Source organism: Rhipicephalus sanguineus, chromosome 1 (assembly GCF_013339695.2).
Source record: "Rhipicephalus sanguineus isolate Rsan-2018 chromosome 1, BIME_Rsan_1.4, whole genome shotgun sequence".
In the NCBI taxonomy this organism is placed as follows: domain Eukaryota; kingdom Metazoa; phylum Arthropoda; class Arachnida; order Ixodida; family Ixodidae; genus Rhipicephalus; species Rhipicephalus sanguineus.
Window position 1 is genome coordinate 13145007 of NC_051176.1, and position 21116 is coordinate 13166122.

Sequence of the window (21116 nt, forward strand, 5' to 3'; positions counted from 1 at the left end):
TTCCTGCACCACTCAGTTACGCCCAAGTTGTCGCCAGGACGTCCCCAGTAATACCTAAGGCAGCCCCACACAGTTACGCCGAAGCCGCCGCTAGACATCAGTCCTTCGAAGCGGCTGTGCTGGCTACCTACGCTGACGTGATGCAGAGGCCACGACTGCAGCCCACGATGCAGTCATAGTCGCCATCCCGTCAATCACGTCCTGCGCCATGGGCGGGCCCTGCTCCAGCAAACTGATGGCGCACACCTGACAACCGCCCCATATGCTTCGCATGCGGTTACGCCGGCCACGTGGCGCGTTATTGCAATCGCGTCCAGCCGCCTCAAGTCGTGTCGCCCGTCACCAGCCAGTCAAACCGCACATTTTACGCCCCACCTACGCCTCTGTCGCCGACGTAACGCCAAGCTCCATCTACTCGGCGCTCTCCGTCTCCACTACGCCGCTCACTGTCGCCGATGCGCCAAGTCCGGTCGCACGCGACCAGGAAAACTAGTCGTCGCAGTCCAGGAGGCAAGGGCTGCGACGGTATCGAACTGCGAAAGCCCTCAGCGAAGCCCATCGAACGTGATAGACGTGTTTGTCGACGGTGTTCCCGCACCTGCCCTTGTGGACACTGGAGCCGCCGTATCCGTTATGGACCAAAAATTGAGCCGATTACTACGAAAAGTGAGGACGCCACTTTCTGGGATGTCTCTCCGTACAGCCAGCTCCAAGAGTATTCATCCTACAGCAATATGCACAGCTCGTGTCGTCATTCAGGACGTTCTGTACGACGTCGAGTTCATTATAATTGCTGCATGCTCTCATGACGTCATCCTGGGATGGGATTTTCTCTCCCGCCACGACGCCGTAATTCATTGCGCACAAGCCGAAATCGAACTCTCCCCGTTCTCAGATCTGACGCCGGCAGACACTTCATCGGTATCGAGCAAGATTCTCGTCAAAGACGATACCAAAGTGCCTCCAAACTCGTCGACGGCTGTGTCAGTCGACTGCGCCGGTCTCTCCGACACCATGGCACTCATTTCGCCATCTGACCACGTTTGCACAAGGAGAGGCTTGCTGGTACCTTTCGCGACCGTCCAAGTCACTCAGGGGAGCACCGCTATTTTTGTTAGCAACCCATCTCCATACATTGTTACGTTGGTGCGAGGGGAATGTCTTGGCAGAGTGGAACCCCTCGAAGACGCACAAGTTATGGACGCACCCGATGACACGCACTGTCCCAGTTCCGGTACGCTCAGTGCTGTTTCCGCGTCCGATTCGTCACCTGTTGATGTGTTTAGGTCCTCCGTTGCTGACGACCTCACATCGGTCCAGCGTTCCCAACTTCAGTGCCTGCTGGAAGAATTTCGTTCTTCTTTCGATGTCGGGCAAACTTCTCTCGGCCGCACTTCCGCTGTTACGCATCGCATCGACACCGGCACCCAACCACCACTGCGGCAACGTCCATATCGCGTGTCTCCCGCAGAACGGCGGGTCATTAATGAGCAAGTCGACGATATGCTTCGACGCGACGTTATTCGGCCCTCGGACAGCCCATGGGCGTCTCCCGTTGTTCTCGTTGCGAAGAAGGACGGTTCCGTGCGGTTCTGTGTGGACTACCGACGGCTCAACAAGATCACTCGCAAGGATGTTTATCCGCTGCCGCAAATCGACGACGCGATTGACAGCCTGCAAGGAACCGAATTCGTTTCATCTCTTGATTTGCGCTCGGGGTACTGGCAAGTACCCATGGCGGATGACGCTCGACCGAAGACAGTCTTTGTCACGCCCGACGGCTTGTACGAGTTCAACGTCATGCCGTTTGGTCTGTGTAATTCGCCCGCGACCTTCGAGCGCATGATGGAAACCGTTCTGCGCAACTTGAAATGGCACACGTGCTTGTGTTACCTGGACGACGTCGTGGTTTTCGCTCCGGACTTCTCCACGCATCTCCAACGTCTGCGACATGTTTTGACGCGTTTGCGCAACGCCGGCCTCCAACTGAATCTGAAGAAGTGCCGATTTGCAGCACGGCAGCTGACAATCCTGGGTTACGTCGTGTCCAAGGACAAAATCCTTCCCGATCCGGCCAAGCTTCGGGCCGTGGCCGAATTTCCCAAACCTACGTCCGTAAAAGAACTGCGCAGTTTCGTAGGACTGTGTTCGTACTTTCGACGCTTCATACGAAACTTTGCCACCATCATATCGCCGCTGACGAAGCTCCTTGGAAGTAACGGACCCCTAAATTCGTGGTCGTCCGAGTGTGACGACGCGTTCACAAAGCTCCGTCGTTTGTTGACGTCTCCTCCCATACTACGCCACTACGATCCTACGGCCCCAACGGAGGTACACACGGACGCCAGTGGTGTAGTCCTCGGCGCTGTCCTTGCGCAGCGCAAACCAGGGTTCCCCGAATATGTCGTGGCATACGCAAGCCGTACGCTTACCAGAGCCGAGACCAATTACTCAGTAACGGAAAAAGAGTGCCTGGCGATCATATGGGCCCTTACAAAGTTTCGACCTTATTCGTATGGTCGCCCATTTGATGTCGTCACCGACCATCATGCACTATGCTGGCTGTCGTCATTGAAGGATCCCTCAGGCCGTCTCGCCCGCTGGGCACTTCGCCTGCAGGACTACGACATCCGCGTGCTGTAGCGCAACGGACGCCAGCATGCTGACGCCGACGCCCGCTCGCGCTCTCCCTTGCCTGACGACAATGACCCCTGCTCAGCATCTCACATGGCTGTTGCTTCAATCAACGTTCACACCATCGCTACCGAACAGCGCAAGGATAAATGGATCACCTCGCTGACCGGCTTGCTCACTGATCCGTCGGCAACACCATCCACTCGCGCGTTGCGTCGTCAAGCTCACCATTTCGCCGTTCGTGACGACCTCCTGCACCGACGCAATTACAACGCCGACGGCCACCAGTGGCTACTAGTCATACCCCGCAGTCTGCGTTCTGAAATATGTGAGGCCTTCCACTCTGACCCGCAATGCGCGCACTCTGGGGTGTCCAAAACTTACCACCGCATTCGACAACGATACTTCTGGCGTGGGATGTACCGCTACGTGCAGAAGTTCGTTCGCTCCTGCCTCGACTGCCAACGCCGGAAACCCGCAACGCACGTGTCGCTAGCTGGTCTACAACCATTACCTTGTCCTAACCGTCCGTTTGGGCTCGTGGGCATCGATTTGTGTGGACCACTTCCTCTGACTTCGGCTGGTAACCGCTGTGCCATCGTCGCTGTTGACCATCTAACGCGATACGCCGAAACCGCCGCCCTCCCAGCGGCTACAGCGCGCGATGTTGCCTCCTTCCTACTACACAGATTCATACTGCGCCACGGTCCACCCCAAGAGCTTCTCAGCGATCGAGGCCGTGTCTTCTTATCGGAAGTCGTGGAAGCCATTCTGAAAGAGTGCCATGCTGTTCACCGCAAAACTATTGCTTACCACCCGCAGACGAATGGCCTCACCGAACGCTTTAACCGCACGCTCGGCGACATGCTGTCAATGTACGTCGCCGCCGATCACACCAATTGGGATGCCATTCTGCCCTCCGTCACCTACGCCTATAATACCGCCCCTCAGAGCACTACTGGTTTTTCACCCTTCTTCTTGCTGTACGGACACCATCGACACGATACCATCGCACACCATCGACACGATACTTCCATACAAGCCGGATCCATCTGAGTGTGCGCCTATTTCTGACACAGCCAGGCTTGCTGAAGAGTGTCGCGAGCTTGCCAAGACATTTACGACGCTGGAACAAGAGCTGCAGAAGAGCATTCGCGATGGCACCACCACTTCTGAGCCCACGTTCCTCCCTGGAGCGCTCGTATGGCTCTCGGTCCCTACCACTGCAAGTGGCCTCTCTTCAAAACTGCTGCCGAAATACGAAGGCCCATACCGGGTCGTCGAGAGCACATCCCCGGTCAACTACTTGATCGAACCCATCGAACCAGCTTCGGACATGCGCCGTCGAGGGCGCGACATAGTCAACGTGGAGCGCCTCAAGGCCTACTCTGACCCACTCATAGTGACGAGCTGTTAGGTCGCCGGACGGCTCCCTTTTCGTGCCCGGGGTAATTGTGGCGAACCAATTGGTACTGTTTAACGGTTGCGTTCTCCAGCGGCTCCTAGTGGGTCGTCCTCTTATAAACGCTGCTCGCTCTCGGAGCCCGTGCTTTGGCCTTGACTGTCGCCATAGCGAATTGTAGCCGAGTCCCGTCCTGTAAACCGCTTAACATACCAATCGTTCGTATTTGTTATTCAATTTCTACACTGTAATTGTAACAGCTTTATTATGTTATAACTCCCCTATGTAATGCCTACCTAGGCCTTTAGGGTACTTGATTAAAAAAAATCTCCACTCAGCAGAAACGCTTTTTGTGAATTGCGCGAAAAAAAGAACTTTCACGGGGTCCTACAAAATAAATGTTGTAGCTGTGGGCATCAAAATTTTTCTTGCCATACTGCGAGTAACGTATGTTTACCAGCTCTGGTTATCTTGCAGTTTTGTTGCCCGTATTTTATGAAAGAAAATCGCAAATACGGCACATTGCTCAATAACGCTTTAGTTTCAGAATATTTTGCTTCGCATCTATAATACTCAGAATTTCCAAACATTCGCAGTGTGTTGCCAAACGTTATTTTAACAATTGTGGTAAATATAATTCTCGAGAATAACGTCAAACGCAAACCAAAAACGCATAAGTGAAGGCATGTCTTTAAAAATGCAATACTTTGAAATGCAATTTGAAATAAAAAACAGCTTTGATTTTTTTTAATCTCCCCAGAGATGATGCCCTGTGCGTGCTGTAACCTAATCTGTAAAAACATGTATTATTTTCGTCAGATCAGAGTTACAAAGCCGCCAAAGTGCCCAAATTGACGTTCCCGCGCAGCCACTTAAATGGGCGAGCTATTGTTGCCACTTTCATGATTTTTAGGTCTTAAATAGTATTTTTTCTCGTGTTCACGAAACATCAAATTGACAGAAAAATGACGAAGTGTTGCTTTAAAGTGCGAATTTGTGCATATGCGTGTTTGTAGTCGCCGTAGTATTGTTCCTGGGGAAAGCAATGACGGGGAAAAAGTTCGTCTAGATGCGCACCCGAGTCGGGTTTTCGCATGTAACTGTCTTCAGCCCCAATGCACAAAGGACGCGAGACAGGCATTGAAGGAGGACTGAGTCCAAACTTCCAAAATGCTTATGAGCCACCAAATTCGCACGTTGCTCCTAGTACATCCAAACTTCCTAATCGCAAACGACCCAGCCATAGCCCATCATCAAGGGCTTCAGGCCCGTCAAAGCGGATCGCATAAGCATGGCGGCATCACTGATGGCATCACGAATGATGCCACTGAGGGCATCATTCGTATACTGAAACGCTTGTACAGTGCAACATGAGCCGTAGTCATGGTGCATCTTGTAGACGTGTGGCAATATTTTTCGAGTCACACGAAGTACTGGCGGGTTGGGGGAAACGACGATGACACGCACATGTTGGGTGCTGGCGGGCCATTCTCTTTAAAGGAAACAGCCAAAAGGTGTTGTTTGGTTAACTGAGTATCAAGGAACAGCATGAGAAACGAAGCCGGGCCATACCAATGCTAAAAGGAGATTCCAACTTAGAATTTAAGTATACGTGTCTGTGCATGAAACATTTTGATGCCTCGGACATCAACACTGCTTATGACTGCAATATTAACAGCGACGCTGTCTGTGTCTCCGGTATGAGAGAAGCAGACACTGAGGCCTGTTCATTCTTTTTCTTGTATAAGTGCCATGTGTTTAACAAAATTATTCATTATGTGAGGCTTTGTGCTGTCTGCATGCCATGTATTTTACGAAATAAATAAAATGTCATGGTAGCAATATAAGGATAGAATACGTGGTGTAACCCTTTGTAACACATTATGATGACTCATTTTAAGAATTAAGAATATTATAAACTCTAGTGCATTAAGCGCCAAAATACCTAATCTCATTGTTTCAGCATTGCAACCACGAGCAGCATTAGTAAGAGCTGAACTCACTGACACTTCTACAACAAACCAGCTACTGTGGGGTTTTACATGTCAAACCTACAACATAATGAGGCATACCGTAGCGGCGTGCTCTGTCGAATTTTTTCCACCTGGCCTTCGACTTCGAGAAAACATGTACTCAGGCCTACATGACTAATTTCAGCATATTACAGTAGTAGCAATTAAGGGTGTAGCAAAATACTTTCCTCCCCAATGCCGTCTTTGCTTTAGAGGCTCTGAGTTACTAATGTTTGAAGTTTGAAAAACAGCGCGTAGAAAAAAACGTGCTCTATTTTCGGAAATAGACGTAATTTCATTTCCATTCCATTCCGTGCAAAAGGCGCTCAATTCCACTGACATTCCATTTCTCCAAGCATTGTCCCCATTCCACTTCGGGGTCGCGAAAATGCGAAATGATTCCGAAGTCATTCCAATTCAGGAGTCGCAACTCCGCAACACTGGTACACACATACTCGGCAGCTTGAGCCTGAACATGACTCTTCAAAGACCCTTGAACGAACTGTACTGCACTGGCTTCGTTTTTTTTTAATAAAGCACCGCTTTACATACACTTTTCGAATTAGGTTTATTTCTAATTTGACATCTACTGTCTTGCCTGATGTTAATCAGCTTCCGAACGTCGTCACTTTCAATTAGGCCATCAAGCAGTGATTGCTGTGGCAACAGTAACATGTGGTCACATGCACCATGTAGTTTTTAGAGAATCCCGTACGTACTTTGCAATTATTTGCTTTCGTATATGATAACAACTTGAAAATTTTGGTGCAGCTCATATTTTAAAGCATTTATAACTGCAAAAAATCTTACCGAGCGCAACTATAAGGGGGCAAACTGGAAGGCTGTCAAGGAAATCATCTGTCATCTCAGTAGGTGCCTGAAACAAGAAAGAACGTAGCAGCGGCTTAAACTGATCATAAATAACATTTCAATTAATGAAACATTAGTATACATGTGGTTTTAGTCCCACTGAAGCACATTTTGTATAGGTCTGTTATTGTCTAGAAAAAGAAGCCTGGCTAGTGAAATGAAAATTCAGACTAATATTATAATTTTTTAATAAAAATTTCACCATCTCCCACTAAAGGGAACCATGTGGAGATGCGAAGGATCGCACGGGTCGACTGAAATTCCGTTCATCACGGTCACCTTGGCCCATGTTAACGCGTCCTTGCATGTGGAGCACACCATGAATTCACTGTAGTTGCTGTTGCTGTTTCTCGTCCCGAACTCTTGTTGGAGCACGCCACGCCGGTTCTTCGCGCGTCTGCAGAATCTTGTTCCCCGACGCCATCACGTGATTGCTGAGAGAGTGTAAGGGGGAGAGGCCACATCGTCTTACCCAGCCCCTCACGCAGGCCCGAACGCGCTAGCGCGTGCCAGCACACGTGGTTTTTTTTTGCGTTACGCCAAGCTAGGACAGCATACGGCAGCCCGGGCCCCTAAAGTGATCTGCACATATCATCATCAAGGCGGTCGAAGAACAAGACGAAAAAGACTTCTCCTTGGCGCGAGCGCGCGCTCTGCACGTATCATCATCAAGGCGGTTGAAGAACAAGAGGAAGAAGACTTCTTTTGGCGCGAGCCCGCACTCAATCTGTTACAGATGGCTATGGTAGGTTTTAGATAGCGGACGGTCGCCAGTGGAACTACGGACACTACACAAGCGCTTGACTGCAACTAAGTGTTTATTCGGAAGCGCGACATATCTGTGTAGTGAAACTTGCCCTGTTCAGAAAGAAAAAAAGTGTTGTAAAATTAGCCATCACAATGACTATGTTCAGTGCGCACAGACTGTTGTGTATAGGATACCCATGTCGCGTGGTCGCGCATACGTTGGACAAACTGAAAGATGTATCAATGAGCGAGTAAAAGAAAATGATAATAAGGTGCAGAAAGGCGCGGATGGACACCTGGCTATCCACTGCAAGGATTGTGGCTGTGTGCGATACTTTGGTAACACTTGCATTTTGTATCGCAACAGGGATATGTTAAAGAGATTGATAGTTGAAGCTGCAGAAATGAAACGGGATGATATTGATTGTGTCAGTGCACCGTCTATCTCGCTTACGCAGCAGGAACTTCGTTTTTTTTGGATGGTGTGTGGGGCAATAATGGATGAGGAATAACCGGTATGACACGTGGGTTTTTTGTTTGTCTTGTTTCTTTCCTTTTTATATGTCGCGCTTCCGAATAAACGCTTAGTTGCAGTCAAGAGTTTGTGTAGTGTCTTTCTTTCTTGCTGTCGCTGTGCGTAGTTTAGCGCTTCTTACGAAAATGGATCTATACCAACTAGCCCGTACGCTTGTTTATTACGGACAAAGCCCAGCGCAAAAGCTGCTTCGCATCTAATATAGGATTATTTTTATGATTTATGCATCGATGTTTATTTTTACAGCCTGCCATTCATGCGAGAGGAGCAGCTTGCCTATTAGGTCCCTGTTTTTTCTCTGGATCTGTGTGTGCATGTTCGAAATGCAAAATAATTTAGGAGCGCAGAAAGGATATTATTAAAATTATCCTGGAAGGTTTAAAGCAAGACAGCATGGTGATTATGATTGAACTGCAGTTCGAAAATTTTCTAAAGTTTCGTTCTCAAAATTCAGCTTCGTGAAACCAATAACGCACAATATTTAGCCATGAGTTCCACTGCCATGACAACGGAAATATTTTCTGGTATCACTGTGTTTTGAGTGTATGGCATCAATAGCAGCATAATTTAAATGTGTGGCACAGACAGTGGAATGGTATGCAGTTGCACCACATACAGTGGTAAAATACCTCCATGTCTGTTCAAGATGCACAGCACAGAGCTGGAGGAGCAGGCACCTATGAGACCGTCAAAAAGTGATTGAGGATGCTTATTGTAAGTACTGAGTACGGAACAGTCTAGTTCAATGCTATGCAGTTCCTGTGGTATGACGCATGGTGGAAAACTGCACAACTAGACGTTTGCACCTACAAAGCTGCACATGCGTGACTGGACGTGCATGATAAAAGGGCTACGTTGATGGCGCTGCTGCTGATGAATGCAGCCATGGGTTTCCAGAGGGAGGTGCAAGGGGGGAGGGCAGCCGCAGCCCCTTGGAATTCCGAATATTTTTCTACGCAGTAGCAATAACCTACACACCGCGATTAGCACACTCAGGTGCCTCAAATTTGTGTGAAATGGCCTTCAGTATTGACAACCAACTTTATACATCACAATTTGGCCAATCTTGCCGGTCATGACACGGAAGTGAAAGAAAGACTCTGGAGATGCACCTTCTGCGAAAAGTTCTGCGGACTCCATTCGCAGTCAAATTGGTCCTTTAAAGCACATCCTCCTTAGCAATTAACATGCATGCGGGCTTGGTGCGATACTGCGCAACTTTAATAAAACATGTGCAACTACGTAGTTACATGCATTACTTCTTCCGTGATAAAACGCCACCAAAATGTCACTCTCTGGGGCAACTTGCTGGCACTAGCGTGGTTCAGGGGTACAATAGTTTACTCCCATGTAGCACTCCCAATTTCAATTCTGTTACAAGCTAGATATTTTTTTATGATTAAGTGTGATAACTGCAAAGGACACCAGCATGAGCTCATGGTTCCTGCTTTGACAAATGCTTTTAAGAACTGCCTATTTGCCTCCATCCCCAGCTAATAAACATTGTAGCAATGTTTCACATATGCAGTAAAAATCGGTGAATGACAACTCACCAATCAATGACTGCCAACGTTGCGCCCCAGCAACATACTAAACCGTGCACAAATGCGACTCACATGATACTCGTGTATGTTAACCATGCCTCTCACCTCATGCACTTGTATCATTTGATTGAGGTCATCCTTGAAATAAGCGACAATTAGGGGTATCAGCCCTACTGTTTCAGCCTCACTCTTTCCGAGGCTCATTTCTGCTTGACTTATCTTCAATGTCCACTCGAGAATAGCGTCATTTTAAGTGTTTGACCGAAAGAACGACGTCAGAGCAGCACAACATCATTTGGCACGTTACTTAGTTTTTCATCAAGTCGCACCCCTGTAAGTCTAAAAAAATTTGACGCATGATAAAATGTAATTCATGTAACCACAGGCGATTCTTACAAATAGGGTAACCGAAAGCTGGCCGCATTGGTGTATCACTAGAATACATGTACAAACATGAGCTTCTTATATTTTTGTTTTACCACATGCCAATCGTCTGTCAGCATGAACACATCGTTTTTCTAGATCGTGTTAGGTAAATTGAACGCTTGAAAGTTTAGTAACATGTGAATACCTGAGCATGTTACAACTCTCTTTTCTTTTCTCCCATCTGCACTTTTACAAGTGTTCAGCTTCCTATATGACAGCCATTTTCATTCGGACAACACTGAACGACTGATGAGCTACAGAGCAAGTTTACAAATAACTGATGGGTTTGATCAACTTATATTCTTGTATTATTTTGTCCAAAAATGCTTACCTTATGCCTTTAAGCTTCCAAATTTTTATAGATCAAGCATGCTTCAGTTAAGTTACATAGCCATACTGATATGTACATACATCACTATGCATGCACCACGTCAGGATGCTAATTTTGCCCTTTATTTTACATGTTTTTCATTGTAAAGTGTTGTGTGCATAAAATGTTGCTTATATACTCTCTGGGACATCTCAAACTCTGCAGTTTACCTTAAAAACCAGAGCAAGCGTCCTTTCCCCTTTTTTGGCAGACTAGAAATATGCGCCAATGACCGAGCGAGCGCACCCCCCCATCCCCCTGTAGCCTTTTTTTTTCAACCTGGTCTCCGCTACAGAATCCTGCGGCAGCATTTCCCAGGAGCCCAAGCCTTTAGTCTTCAGATATGTGGACGATTTCTTAGTAGTCGTACGGTGTGGTGCCTCGGGGTTGCATTCCGAGTTGTCAATATTGTCACAATTTAAATAGCACATTTTTGTCCTTGTCCTAATATGAAATTTCACACGAGGACTCCCTCCGTTTCAGTGAAAACACAAAACGCGTGCATATTTAATAAAGCATGTCATTAGATGCACAGGTGTGCATTCTTTATTCTTAGCGGCTCTTTCCCCTCCCCGTTGAATTTTGGTACGCGACCGAGCAAGGGCCCCGCTCCAAATCTTATCTGATGATCTTTCACCGTAGGGGGGGGGGGGGGACCTGCTCAGGATTTTACGGTATGTGTACTCCAGACTCTGTAGAGTTCCTGCTGAAGCACAATTAAATATACTTTTGCACTCTTTTCTTTCCTCCTTTGAAGTAATGTTTGCGATATGGAAAAATGAAGTGCTACTTTTTGTAGCAATTTTGTACTTGTAGGCCCTTGAGCTGTAGCTATATACAATTGAAACTCTAACCCCTATTGAAAATTCATCCACCATGAGGAATGGTGGATTCCACCATCCACCATTATGGTGGATTATGGTGCTGGAAGATGGTGGCACGTGGTGTATGCTGGATGCTGGCGTATGATGGATGCTGGAGAATGACGGAGCGTAAAACGGCTCTACAGCGTCGGCACCATTGTGCCTAGCCGTCACACATAAATAATTGTATAGAAGGCGATGTAAAAAGCACTAGATCAAAAAAAAAGAAAAAAAAACGTGTGCAAAAAAAAGAATAACTTCCGCCACCGGGAATCGAACGTTCGACCTGCGGATCCCGAGCCGAGTACTTTACCACTACGCCACGGTGACACTTGCTTGACGACTTGCAAAATGACTAGTCAACATACGAATACACCGTTTGGCTTCAGCTTTGTATGTCTCATACTGGAGACAGACGCGATCTTCACATCCTACTAAAATTTGCGTAGCTATTAAACGCAAACAAACTGCTGCCGGTAACGAATGGCACGTCGATAATGGCAACAGCGCTAACTTTCTTTTAGAATTCACAACGTAACTCCAAAGAAATATGTCAAGTGGAGCGAGGAACGCGAGTATAGTCAACCGGGTGTTACTGCGAAGTTTTAATAGCCGTTTCTCGCTTTTTCCAAAGTGCGACATGTGCACAGGCTTTCTGTCGACTCTAATCTCATTCGATAAATACGCGCGTACAATTGATTGAGTATTGTGATGTTTTTTTTTTTCGCGCAACGTACAGCGCAGCCGTGCCAGCGCACTGATCTGACGTTGTATCATTAGCTACAACTGCATAACAGCTGGGCCAAGACAAGTGCAGTGCGCGGGAAAAATATGCCATCATATTGGTTCAGTAAGGCGTACGAATTGACAACTCTATGTTCTCGCATACGTGTCAGAGGAGCGCCGGCGAGTGCGACCGGCGGCGGTTGGTGACCGGAGGTGTTTGCTGGACGCGCGTCGCATCTATGCTCATCGCTTCTTGTGCGGACACCGTACACGAGAAAAAAATGCTTCATTTAGGTTAGCCGATGTCACACGTGTGCTGTAAAGTCATTCGTACTCACCGGAATCGTGTATACTGAAACCAAAAGCGCCGATAACACGTAGACGGACTCGGTCGCTACGCTATGCCTAACCTTTGGTGGCAATCATGGTGGTAGAATATGATGGTGGTAGTCATACTTGGTGGGGCTTATCTCGACGCAGGCCGAAGGTAAAAGTTCGTGCATTTTAGCTTTGCATGCATTTTCACTGTTACCTTAAAGTGCCGCTGAGGTAAGTGAGTGTGCCAAAATTGCCAGAGTTGCGTTTCAAGCGTGACGGTATCAAGCGGAGGCTGTTTTCTGGTCTCCCCGCTGGAAGGACTCATTTACTTCTCGGCAAATGCGCGGCGATGTAACACAGTTACTGTCGCCGTTCACACCGATATTTCTAGACTTGTAAACATCAAAATGCAGCAGCACATCGCGGATGTAAACCTGAGAAGTACGCGCGTAAAATGTAAACATTCACGGCTGCTGTGCTCAAGAAAACCTGTGGCGGTTATTGGCGCCGCATGAATAAAAAAAAATAGTGCTGGAAAGCTTAATGATCGGTGTTGGCTTCTTTCAACTGCATATATTTCTGCACATTCAAGAGGAAAACATTAGAACTGACAGCGACTTCTCATAATGTCACGTTCACTTCCATCATGTCACCGTCATCCACCACGCTTCCATCCTGCCACCGTCATCCAGCTTGTTCACCAAGTCATCCACCAAAACATGTTTTGCTCGCCACCATCAGCCAGCATTTTCCACTTAGCACCAAAAGAAGCTCGCCACCACCACCACCATCTGCCACCATTTTTTCCACTCTCGCCATCATCAGCCATTATGACCACCACAGCTTCCACCATATCCACTATTCTTTCCACCTTGTCCACTATTGTTTCCACCATGTCCACCAAGATTTCCAGCATCCACCAACCCCCGATTTTCAATAGGGAACGAAACAATTTTACGAATTTCCCTGTCTAACGAAGACCTTTCCATTCCCCGGCAGGTACCCATAGGGTACAATGTTGTCATCAACCCGAATTAACGAAAGTAACTTGACAACGTAACACGAAATCCGATTTTGTGAAGGTTTTTTTTTTGTAATAACTAAGCAAGAAACAGTGATCTCTTTAGAAATTTTCCACAGATGAGGTTTTCTTCGAGAATGCACTCTAAAGCTATCACAGTGAAATATTTAGCCACTTTAGTAACAACATTTTAATTTCAGGAGGCTGCATGCAGTGCCCATGCATAGAACAGACTCAACATTTGGCAGCGCAATTACGTACCAGATGGCGCTAGGGGCGGCAGTGGTTTATTGTCCCTGCTAATGATCCAACAAGAGCAATACGGTTGCTTTCATTATTTCATAATTTACGTGACAGAAGGCACTGAGCATCTCCTCATCACACTCTTGCTCAGCTGGCTTACACAATCACTGCATCTATTCTCAACATCTTTGCATATCGGCAGCCTTCCATAGATTCATGCGGCCGTCTACCTGGCCTGCATCACCTGGATGTGGGCTCGCAAATTTTACACATGCGCAGGCGTGAGCTAGCGGCACATGTAATGTCAGGATAGCCTTTAGAAGTCACTATGTTACAATTTTAGATTTCGAAGAACTGAAAAAATCTTTTTTGGCTTTACGAAATAATTCGAGTGTGCATGCATGGCTACCGTTCCATTAAATCGAGTTTTAGCTGTATTATTATTATTATTCAGATACCCTAAAGGCCCAGAAGGCATTACATAGGGGGGGGATACAGTTAATGTGGCAAATAAATAAAATACACACTGAACAATGAAATCAGCGTACATGAATAAGTAAACATCGAATGGTGTAAAAGCAGCTACGTGTGACAGTATTATAATACGTAAAAAAACAATCATAAAGTAAAGTTTCATAACAATAAACATCATCAGTATCACATGAAACTAATAGAAACAACACTAAATAGACAAGCGGAACAGAATAAATAAAACGCAATGTAAAAAAAAAAAGAAAAAGAAAAGAACATAGAAAAGCAGCACTAGTGAATTGAGGATAGAATTTTTCTATAGGCTTCCATTTTGTCCTAGAAATGACTTTAGGCTAGTTACAAATGAGTCATGATTCACAATGCGCACAATGTCAGCAGGAAGAAGATTCCATTCACGAATGGCGAGGAGAAGTGGGGAGTGAAAAAAGAGATTAGTGCGGGCGAAAATAGGTTCAATTTTATGTTGGTGATCGAGTCGCGAAGATATATGACGAGCTGGCCTGATATTGAAGATATCGTGGGATGACTGATTGAAGTGAAGCTTATGAAAGAATGACAATAGTGTCAGCAACCTGCGATTTTCTAGAGGAGCTAAATTGAGTGAAGATTTTATTTCAGTTACGCTTGATGTTCGTAAGTAGTTTTTTGTGATGAAGCGAGCAGCCTTATTTTGTACCGACTCCAGTTTCTGTTTGAGGTAGGCCTGATGCGGATTCCAGATGAAGGAGGCATATTCGAGTTTTGAGCGTACTAAGGTTTTATAAGCAAGAAGTTTAGTTTCGGAGTTCGCCGGATGCAAATTACGCCTTATGAAGCCAAGTGATCTGGATGCTTTACTGACAATTGCGTCTATATGGGTGTTCCATGACAGGTCTGATGACAAATGTACACCAAGGTATTTTATTGTGGATACAGAGTCTATGGGCATGTTGTTCAACGTGTAGTCGTAAAACACGAGGTTAGCCGTTGTCCCGAACGTGATAGCTTTTGTTTTGTTAACGTTAATTTGCATTTGCCAATTGTTGCACCATTTACTAAGATTTTCAAGGTCAGACTGAAGGAAGCTGGTGTCCTGAGGGTTACTGATTTGCCTGTAAATCACACAGTCGTCCGCAAATAATCTAACTGTGGAATGCATACCATTACTAATATCGTTAATATAAACTAAGAACAAGATAGGCCCGAGCACGGAACCCTGTGGTACTCCAGATTTGACGTGAATTAACGGAGACAAATGGTCATTAACGAATACGGATTGGTATCGGTTGGCTAGGAAGTTGGTAATCCACCTAACAACCTTTGTATTTATGTTAAGACCTGTAAGTTTATGAACAAGCCGCAAGTGAGGAACCTTATCAAAGGCCTTCGCGAAATCAACAAATATAGCATCAATTTGATGTAAGCAGTGAACAGAGTGATGCAAGTCATTAATTAATTCGAATAATTGCGTTTCGCAAGAACGACCATGCAAAAAACCGTGCTGATTGATGAAGAAGAAGTTATGTTCTGTAAGAAACTTCATGAGAGCAGATGAAATTATATGTTCTAGGAGTTTGCAACAAGTACTAGTTAAAGATATTGGTCTGTAATTCGATGGGTTAGACGGGTCACCAGATTTAAATATAGGAATTACGCGAGCTTCCTTCCAATCATTTGGGACGCATCCAGTGTCGATAGACTGCTGGAAAAGTGCGGCCAAAATGTCGCATATTGCAGGTTTTGATATTTTCAGAAGCTTAGGGCAGATGCCATCAGGACCAGGAGCGGCATTAGCCGGAAGACGATCGATGCAGGAATGTATCCCTTCCGGTGTGATAGTAATGTCGAGCATGTTTGAATGCAAAATGGAGACCTCAAGGTCACTTGGAACAGGGGCCTCATCCGTAAAAACAGACGAAAAAAACTCGTTGAATTCTGCAGCAACACGTGCTGGAGAAAGAATGTTACCATCCTTGGACAACGACACCGTGGAATTTGTTGCGTAATTAGGCTTAATAACTTTCCAAAACTTTTTTGTATCGTTACGAAGCATGTTTGAAATGTCGTAGTTGAAAAATTTGTCTTTGGCTGTTGTTATTTCAATTCTGCATAAGTGCGCGTGCTCGCGATAAAGCCTCCAATCTTCCTCAGATGCAGATAGTTTAGCTTTGGAATATAAACGTTTCTTTTTGTTAATAGTACGTTTCACATGCGTCGTAAACCAAGCGCTTTGCGTGCAGGTGGTTATTTTGATTCTAGGAATATGTTTTTCTTTAAGCGTGATCAATTTGTCACGAATGAGTGCCCAGTTTGTATTGACGTCGCGTTGGTGAAATGATTGCAAAAGGTCGATGGAAAAGGCGGAAAGGTCAGTGATAAGCCCGTCTACATTCGCCCGGTTGTAATCAAATATAACCTTCGCTCTGTTTTCACGCTTTTGCAGAGCGCATACGAACGCGCAATGCAAGATATTGTGGTCGCTGATGCCATCCAAAACATTTACCGAAACATTATTTGGTTCCGTAGTTAATATAAGGTCTAAAAGAGAATCATTACGAGTGGGAGCAGAGACGATTTGGTGCAAATCGAACGATGAGAGCACGTCAAGGAAATATTGACATTCACGTTTTCTTGTGCCATCCAGGGGTCTGCATGATTGCCATTCAATATTAGGATAGTTGAAATCACCGGCAAGAAATATTGGCGATGTTGGGTACTTGTCTTGAACAAAACTTAAAGACTCATTTAAGTAATCAGGAAATTCGTGAGACGAATCAGGTGGACGATAGCAGACCCCAATGACACAAGTAGTACGTGCGGGCAGGCAAAGAGCAATCCATAAAATTTCGAGGCAGGAATTGGTTTCAATAACGCAAGCTTCCAGACTCTTTTTTACCGCGACCAACACACCGCCCCCTCTCGATTGAACCCTATCTTTCCTATACAACGAAAATTCACGAGACAGGGACAATTCATGATCAGAAATATCGAGTGACAACCAGGTTTCAGTGCCTAGAACTATGTCTGCCGAACATGATTCAACATAAGAACACAGGTGATCCTGCTTACGAAACAGACTGCGAAAGTTTGACACAAGAATGGACAGATGCGTATCACAGCATTCCCGCTTGCGTCACTGGGTTTTCGCGGGGTCTTGACGCTTCGGCAGAGCAGTTACTTCGTTTGTGGTATGATCCAAGGCATAAATCGTGTTATTGAGTAGAAGCTTATCAAACAGAAGTTTGAATTTTTCACCGGGTTTTCGTTCGGAACGAGCGAAATCTCGGAGCTTCTTCCTAATCAGTTGCATTCTCGGCGAAAAGTCTTCTTCAATCCACACGCGAGACGATTCTAACTTTTTCAATTTGAATGCATTTTTCAGTACGTTAGTTTTTTCTTTGAAGTTGAGGAATTTCACAATTATTGGCCGAGTATAGCCCGGTCTTTTCTGTCCTATTCGATGAGCACGTTCAATTTCACCAGCTGCAATCCCTAAGTTTTTAGAAACGAACTCATTTACAAGCCCTTCTGTTTCCTGCCATGTCTCCGAGTCTTGCTCAACGATTCCCTTAAAGATCAGGTTATTTCGGCGCATTCTGTTGTTAAGGTCGTCTACCACCAAAGTGGAGTGTTGCGATTGTCTGGATTCTATGCTTTCCAGTTTGTTGTGGGTGTCCTTAAGCATCTGAACTACCTCGTCCGTTCCGGAGGACCCTTCTATTTTGGAAAGACGCCTCTTTATTTCCGTTATGTTTGTTTGGACGTCCTTTACTTTTCCTAAGATGTCTTTCTGAAACTTTTCGCTAGACGCAACCATATCCCTGACAATGGTGAGAAGTTGGTCGACCTTGTCAGGGCCAGGGTTCAATTCGACGTCTCCCGCGCGAAGCAACAGGTGCGCTACACAAAACAACACAAGAGATAGCCGCCCCGCAACGCAAATTTTAGCACAGACGCTAGCAGGACGCAACCACACAATGGTACATGTTCGCTTTACTCTGCCGCTACAGGCGAAGCGGCCAACACGAACGCGATACGTGCAAAGGTCTACACCCATAACAAACACAGTTGGGATTTGCAGCCGAAGAGACAACTACACGAGCTTTGTTGGCAAAGCACACTCACCTAAATGTAACAAAACAGGCTTGGTCAGCGACAAGCAGTTGGCCGCAAATCCCGTTCGGAAGTTGTCGAAGCGTCTTCTTATAGTTGATGGGAGGGCGCTGCGCTCGGCGATGAGTGCGCTTGCGCTTTGGTGGTGCGCAAGGTAGCAGCCGCGATGACCACGTGGCGGGAGATAAGGCCCGCGTACGGTGATGCACCGGTCCGTTGCAGATGTAGTCCGAGATCGCGTACAGCGCAGGCTTCCCGATGCCCTTGCTTTCTGGCTTGAAAGCTAAAATGTAACAAAACAGGCTTGGTCAGCGACAAGCAGTTGGCCGCAAATCCCGTTCGGAAGTTGTCGAAGCGTCTTCTTATAGTTGATGGGAGGGCGCTGCGCTCGGCGATGAGTGCGCTTGCGCTTTGGTGGTGCGCAAGGTAGCAGCCGCGATGACCACGTGGCGGGAGATAAGGCCCGCGTACGGTGATGCACCGGTCCGTTGCAGATGTAGTCCGAGATCGCGTACAGCGCAGGCTTCCCGATGCCCTTGCTTTCTGGCTTGAAAGCTAAAATGTAACAAAACAGGCTTGGTCAGCGACAAGCAGTTGGCCGCAAATCCCCAAAGCTAGAAGCTTGTTATGTTAAAGCTAGAAGCTTGCCTTGTATCTATTAACATGGACAGTGAAAGTAGTACTCAAGACCTGACATTGCTGACTTATTATGGCAGCGACTGCTCCACAGAGACTTGATAGACTTTCTATGTGCATCTTCAAGACAATCACAGATCTAAAACCAAATAAGTTCCTGTGGGTACTACAGTAGTACTCAGTAAGGCGCAGAAGTAGAGGATGAACGGCAATCACACTTCTGCTGAAATTGATGGTGACATTTTGAAAAACATTTTTTGCTCAGCTTGTCATTTTCTCTGTGCTCCTGGCACAGTAGACAATTGCAACAATCAGTTATGAAGATGCTCACCACCACTGCCACACGTTTTCAATTTACTTTTGTTTAACGTAAGCAACCACTTTAGCCTATTTTTGTTTCTCCTGGCAGATATTACACTTACAATATTAGCGAAAGTCCCAATAGTACGCTGAAATGTATGCGTGTGGAAATGGTCGAGGAGATGTTCCTTCCTGAACAGTAATGGCCACATCTGCTTTATCTTAGGAGTTTCCTGGGCGAGTTGGAAATTCATACTTGGAAGGGTAGCGCTAGTAAACACGCACTAGAGGAAGACACACGGACACACAGACGTCTCGTCTGTGAGTCCGTGTGTCTTCCTCTAGTCCGTGTCCACTAGCGCTACCCTTCCAAGTATGCTTTATCTTCTTCGCCGAGTGTGCTGGATCGGAAGAATTTATACCTGCTCTAATAAGCATTCTCCCATTGCCTTCCTCTGGAGGGGGATGTCCTCTTCACAAGGTTCTTTTGATGCTTGCTGTGCCAAAACTTTCTTTGCCGATTCTATCTCATCGGGCTATAATGCGACGGTAGATGGCTGCCAGTCAATGCAACCATAAGAAGAATTTGAGGTTTGTTTTCTTATTTTTGCGGAAATAGAGACTGCCTCTGAAAGACGCTTCGAGCCTCTTCGTGTGTTCTCAATTCGGGTCTCAATTTTATAGGCAAGGCCTACTGAAGAAACCGGGCTTGACCCAGAAGCAGGATCACCAAGTGACCGCGGGTACTTGCTGACAGCATGGTTTGCAACGCTCCTGATTTCTTTTGCTGATGGTCGGTCATTTACTCTGTGGCACGCAACAGCTGTCATTCTTACTACTTCCTGCCTTTGTGGTGGCTCAAGAGCTTCAGCACTGTTCAAGGCGTCTATCACATTACGGCTGAGGCTTTTCCACGGAAGATCAACTTTCGAAAACAAAAGATGAAGCCAGCATAATGATAATATTGCGCACGCAACACAAAGACACAAACGAAAAGTTCACAAGAACAAAGCACAAAGAGGCAAAGGCCTAAATTTCACATATGAAGAGCCCACTGATAACTGCTTACAGTTCCTGGACGTTAAGCTCACTTTTGAAAAAGACCATGTGTGCTGGAAGTATTCCCCGAGAACGGAGAAGCCTTTATTACAGTATGCTTCCTGCCATTCAAGAATAATAAACGGGATCGCGATGGGATGTTTTCAGTCAGCTCTAACAAAAACGTGCTGGCACAAGTTAAATGAATCTTTCCTAGAGCAGAAGTTACGGCTGGAAAAGGCTGGATACCCTACCCAGATTTTGCTAACTGCAAGTGAAAGGCTATTGAAGAAAATGAAATCCGTGGGAAGAGAGGTGCAACTGCGCTGGTCCTTGTGAACTTTTCGTCTGTGTCTTTGTGTTGCGTGCGCAATATTATCATTATGCAACCAAACCAACTAGCCCGCCTTTCCGTTTTATTGATGAAGCCAGGTTAGTGCTGCTTGATGGAACTTCATTGACATCTGAAAAAAAGAAAGCACTGCCCTCAAATATCCTTGCGATCCGGCACAGACCACAGCAACACTATATCTGGTATACAAAGTGTACCTTAAATTACGGCGTGTTTTTTTCTATAAAAGTAGCAATGTTTTAATACACTTGCCTGAAATCCACTCTCCGTTGCATACCGCAAATATGTGGGTGTCACTCTCGGTGCTCTACACCAGGCAGCTGAATGCTTGTTCATCTGTCTCTGTTCCGTCTAGTAGATAGACATGCAAGAAGCAGAGTTCACGTTTTTTTATATTTTGCACAGATATGAAATGCACAAAATTTTCAGGCTTTGCAACAAGGAAGTGCCTGCCATATTATCACTCCCTATGAAGAGGCAAGCACAAGCTTTTTT